Below are 6,432 nucleotides of genomic sequence, written 5' to 3'. Positions count from 1 at the left end.
TCCTTTTCACAACTCTTTTCCCCTCACATGCCTCTTTGCGTCCTTTTTTTATTTTTAATTTTTCCCACATTTTTTAAAGCTGCCCCTCCTTCTTAGAACACCTTCCCACTCATTTCTTATCTTATGAACTCCCTCATATAGATGAGAAAACCCAGAGAGGTTAAGAGATTTGAGCATATTTGAACAGTTAGTAAATATCTAAGGTGAGATTTTTAACTTAGGTTTTCCTGAGTAAACATCCAGAATATTTTCCATTATGCCATAATACTTAGAAATTACCATAATGGCATATGAATTTAACTATATCATGAAACTATGGTATATTTTAGTACTTTGATGGATTAAATAAACACATGTAGACAAATCTGGGAATCTAACTAGTACTTATAACATTATTTTTTATGAGAAAACGACCTGAGTTCCAAGCAATTTACTTACCAATGGACTTGTAGAACATGGCCTTTTCATAAGTTGGGAACCACCTGGTAAAATCTCTATTTTATTGTTCTTACTTCATAGGGACATGGTAAAGATTAAAAAAGACAATGAAAAAATATTTTGCAAACATGAGAGAGCCAAATAAAGTTAGCAGTTATTATGATCTTTGTATTTCTTTGCTTATATTTCCTGATACTAATCTAGAAATACTTATCAAATTTAGGTGGAGGGATTCAAGAGGTGATTCTTCCTGCCTTTTTTCCCACTCTCCTCCTGTCCCTCTTAGAGGATTCATATGTCAGAAATTCTCTTACTTTCTAATCTGAAATCCCATTCTTCAGTCAACTATCAAGTCCCAGATGCCAGAAACCTTCTTATAAGCTATGGGAGTGGAACAGCAATATATATATCTGAAGTATGATCAGCTAGAAAGGATAAGAGGGATAGCAAAGGATACATAATAGCTAGTTATCAAAGTCTGCTTGAGCCTCCCTTGCAGACAAAAGCTGTAGTGAACTACAATTTAAACTGTAGCTTTGTCCAGAACAGTGCTTAGCAGAACAACCTAGTATCTTGATGAGAAGAAAAAAAAAAAAAAGTCCTCCTGGGAACCCTCAGTTCTGTCAGAACAGTTAGCCATGAGAGTTAGCCCTGAGAATTATCAACAAGAATGAGAGAGGCCTGCTGACCTTGCTTCTAGCAAATGTAGAGGACAAGAGGGTTTTACTTGGTTGTTGGTTGAGTTTTGTTTTGGTTTTTTAATTTGTTTATTTTCAGTTTTGGGTTGTTTTGTTTTGTTTTGTTTTTACAGTGATCTGCTGTTTGTATTTTCTCCAGTGACAGGTAATGGCTATGTATGTATGGATTACTCTCCCTACTAGAGAAGACCATGAAAGAGCTTGCGGAATACCTCAAAATTCTCCCAGTGATCTGGGAAAACAATGTTTTCTATAATAATAATAATAAATCAATTATAGGATGCTTTAGCTTTAGGATGCTATAGAATGTTTTCCATAGAAATCATATAAGGTAGGTATTATTACCTACTGAGGTACTACTGAGATCACTAAAATAATTTTCCTAGGATTCATCAATACCATTGAAAAAGAAGCTAACTAGTAATTGTCAGAGAGAATAGACAGTTACTACTTGCTGAGAGGTCCTGGGTCAATCTTATGTTGACCTAATAAGAATAATAAGGTCTGCTATTTTTCTAAAGAACACAACTAGAATGTGATTGATAGTACATTTTTCTCCAATTCTCCTCCAAGAATAATATGATCATATTGACAGTACAGAAGAAAGGGCATCAGAGGACTTAGAGTTCAGATCCTACTTCTTATATTTTATCATGTCACCTTGGACAAGATCCTCATCTATGAAATGAGGGGACCGAATTAGGTCCATTTGAACTTTTGATCTATGATCCAACATGCTTTTTTTTAAACAAAAACAAATTTTAAAATTCCTACTTAAAACATTTGTATAGCATTCCTCTGAAGTACTATTCAATTATCATGTACAGGAAAAGAGGGTAATAGACATGATCTATTTTCATTGTAAAAAATAGGTTTTTATTAGAATTTTTGTTGTTTATGAGAATTTTTAATTTTCCCATGGACTGGATATACATCACCTTTGTATTCCTCCTTCCTTCTTGAGAGCTAACCTTAAAGAGAGAATTAACAGGACCAGTTCTTGATGACTCTATGTTGGCTCTTTGTGGTCTCTGTTTCTTTTTTTCTAGTTATTCACCAACCACGTCTTTATTAAACATTCTAGAATTTTGTTGGGAATGGAGGTCAAGTTCCCTGACCCAAAGCTTATATAACCTATTCTTTTCTTAAAAAAACAAAACAAAACAAACAAACAAACAAAAAAACAACTGGAAGGCACTTGCCCTTCTAGGATATCTTTTCAGTTCTCTAAGATCCTCTAGATATCCCTGATAATGACTCAGCAGTCATTACTGCCAGTTCTTTCCTTTTCAAAGGTTGCAATTTATCTGGGCTAAGTAGCCTGAACTTGTTAGAGGCAACCAGCTTCTCCCTTACTCTTTCCCTATTTATCAGGTATCAATTCTCAATGAGCCATTTTTGTTCTGTCCTTTCAAGTCCTTTCAAGAAAATATAAACAGCAGATCACTGAAAAAGAAAGAAAGAAAGAAAGAAAAAACAATAGAAATAATAATTAGGAAAATCTTCCTTTTGTATATCCTCTCTGGGGAGCACTGCTCCAAAACCCTTGACACAAGAGATATTTTCATCACAGCTAAAGATTGAAGCTTTAGGAAAAGAACAGTGAATTTGAAAGTGAGGCATGGTTTAATGAGATGATATTTAATAATGGGGCTTGAATTTCTGGAAACTGATTTAAAACCTAAGAATGATGAACTCTGAATCAGGATTGGAGTTCATCTAAATAGGACTGGTAAATATCAATTTGTCCACACTCTTATTTAAAAAGGTTTAAAATGAAAGTGAAAAGAGAAGAAAAAAAATTTGCCTACCCACTAAACCAGGTGACACAGAAAATATGTTGTTGGTATTGCCTATAACAAAAAGAAGCAAAGTAATTGACAGCAAACAATGTTCACAAAGAGTAATAATAAAATCCATGTCCTTAGATTTCCTATATGCAAGTTGGCAAATGAAGATTAATAAATAAAGTGAAGTAGTAAGTTTAATGCAAGAAGGCAAATTCTACTCATAGAGGCATGGAGACTTAGTGGACTAAAATGCTTGACCAGAATAATAATACTAATAGTTAGCATTTACATAGAGCTTGCGGATCCTTTACAAGTTATTTTACAAATAAGGAAACTGAGGCTGTGAAAAGTGAAGTGATTTGTTCAGGGTTACACAAGTACTGTGTGCAGAAAACAAGATTGAAAACTAGCCTTCCTGTCTCTCTGTCCAATGATCTCTCCCAGGGATGGCAAAGTAAGACTATTTCCTTTTTTCCTTTTTGACAAAATTACCAGTCTGGTAAGTCAATGGAATGTCTTGTCAATAATTGTTTTCCTCTTTGTATTTCTTTTTTTTTAAATAATTCTTGCCTCAAATATTATGACAAGACAATTTTTAGAATTCATTTTTGCAAGATTTTGACTTCCAAATTTTTCTCCTTTCCTCACTTCCTTCCCCTATTCCTAAAATGGCAGGCAGTTTGATATAGGTTATATATGTGCAGTTATGTAAAACATATTTCTCTATTAGTCACAATTGTGAAAGAAGAAATATATCAAAAGAAAAAACACAAAAAGTAACATAAGTGAAAAAATATGCTTTGATCTGCATTGAGTCCACAAGTTCTTTGTTAAGTTATAGATAATATTTTCCATCATGCATGCTTTGTACTTAGATCATTGTGTTGCTGAGAAGAGCTAACTCATTCCTAGTTGATCATCACACATTGTTGCTGATATTGTGTGCAATGTTTTGCTGACTCTGCTCATTTTACTTTGCATCAGTTTGCACAAATCTTTCCAGATTTTTTTGAACTGTGACTGCTCATTATTTCTTATTGCACAATAGTATTCTATTGCATTCATATATCACAACTTGTTCAGACCATTCCTCATTTGATGGGCATCCCCTCAGTTTTCAGTGATTTGCTTCTATGACAAGGATTGCTAAAATAAGTGTCAGAGATTCAGTATACCTCATTCCAGTATTTAATTAATAATTTAATGCTATGCTTTGGACAAATTAAAGAGATATTAATCAGTTAGAACTACACACACATTCAGAATTAGTTAAATTAATTGAGATGAACAGATCAATGTCAATTTGGAGTTAGCTTTCTTGTGAAGGGCTTTCTTATCTGTAAAATGATCTTAAGAAAGAAATGAGAAACTATTCTAGTATGTATGCCAAGAAAACCTCCAAATGGAGTCACGAAGAGTTGGTCACAACTGAACAACAAGAATAACAAATTATAATAAGATGAAAAGTAATAGAGAAAATTATTAATTCTATTCAAGAGCTAAAACAATCAACCACTCAAGTACAAAATAGAGAGCTGTATGTGGCTAAACACATGGACAATAATTCATATGAAAAAGATCTAGGAGTTTTAGGATCCCAAGCTTAATGAGTCAATCATGTAGGATGCAAGCTAAAATAATCTTCGGTAAAACGTCTAGAAAGAGGCAGATGATAGCCCCATTGCATTCTGCCCCATGAGAAGCCCTATTGACATGGATTTATTTTAGAAGATGTAGAAGATCTGAATGTCACATATTATAGAAAAAGTTGGGACTACCAAGCTGATTGATTCTAGAATCCTCTAACTCATAGGTAGAACTAATAATTAGACCAGTATTTCAATAGCTTTTTTTTCCCATTTTGAAAGAGAGTGTTTTAAAATTGTCTATGTGTTCCCCAGGGGCCTTCATTCCTTCCATTCTTAACTGCCTCTAGTTGTATCAGCTCCCAGCCATTGTTGTCTTCAACAAGGTGAACCACTCCATGAAAAGCCAAGGACCCTGACTCTTCCTTGGCTATTTTTTGACGGGCATATCCAGTTCCAAGTGCTGTGACATTGTAGAAATGCCTAATGTGTCTGGGATCCAGACATGTTATTTTGAAGACTGACTCTTGATTTGATCCTGTTATTGTGTTTAAAGATTAGGCTTATAAAAACATTAAGGGGTTCTGTCTGCTACTTCCAGGCCTGATTTCTAGGATTACTTTCCAAGACCAGGCTCAAGAAAACATATTCTTTTTTCCCCGGGGAGAAGCTAATGAGACATTAGATTATATCTGGAGGTCATTAGGGGTAATATTCATTTCTTCAACTGGGATGGTTCTATCAAGGGAAGATGTTGATTCTCAGGAATCAAGTGTTTGAATCCTTCCCGCAATATTCAATTTAAATTTTAGTTATGATGGCTCAGTTAATTGGGTTGGACAATTCATTTAGTTGGAACCCTGTGCTAATGACGTCAAAATTTCTTCAAACAGACAGGATGGTATGGCAGAAGAACCAAAGGGAAATAAAGGGAATGATTGTCTGAACAAAGCAGGAGGCAAAGAGAAGATATACATGGATGGAGACTGAGTTGTTTAAAAAGGGGGGGTTATCTTTATGTAATGCTTTATGATTACACAAATGATCTCATTTGATTGTCACCACAATTTTGTGAGTTAGGTGCCATGGGTATTATTTTAAAAGACAATATGATACAGTAGAAAAAATGCTGTATCTGGATTCAAATGACTTCAATTCAAAATACAGTTTAGCTCCTTACTGCTTGTTTGGGCTTGCATACATCATTTGACTCTGGACCTCAGATTCTATGCCTATAAAATGAGGACGTTGATTTAGATGATCTGGAAGGTCCCTTCCACCATTACATTTCCAGCCTCCATGATTTCCATTTTACAGATTGGAAAACTGAGGAGCAGAGATATTAAGTGACTTTTCCAGGACTTGGACCATGGATTTCTGTTTCCAAGTTTGAGAGTCCTTCTAGGTAAAGGGAGAAAAATTGACTCAGCTCAGTCCTAGCATGGGATAAAAAAAACTTTGCTCCATTCCATGGTCATAAACTCTTCCTATTTCCCTTTATAATTATGAGAGACATCATAGATACCAGATAGGAATGAGAGACAATACATAGAAGATTACTGAACTTGAATCAGAGAGCTTGAATTTGAATCTTGCTTTGATACTTAATGGGTGATCTTGGCTGAATATTGGATCTCAGGATACTTTACTGTAAGATCAAGAATAAATAGTTCATTGATTTAGAACTGGAAGGGAATTTAAAGGTAAACTAGTCCAACCCTCTCATTTTATAGATGAGGGAATTGAGGCTCATGGAGATTATAAGACTTGGCCAGTATCACACAGTAAATGTCAGTGGTGGGATCTGAAGCAAGTTTTTCCTAACCCCAAGCCCAATTCTTCATTTACTATGCCAGCATGAGAATGGAGAGAAGCAAAACTATATAGTAGAAAGAACATCAGTTTGAAGTTGAGGGCTTT

The sequence above is a fragment of the Sarcophilus harrisii genome, chromosome 2 (genome assembly GCF_902635505.1).
Source record: "Sarcophilus harrisii chromosome 2, mSarHar1.11, whole genome shotgun sequence".
In the NCBI taxonomy this organism is placed as follows: Eukaryota; Metazoa; Chordata; class Mammalia; order Dasyuromorphia; family Dasyuridae; genus Sarcophilus; species Sarcophilus harrisii.
Note: the sequence above shows the minus strand (reverse complement) of the source record.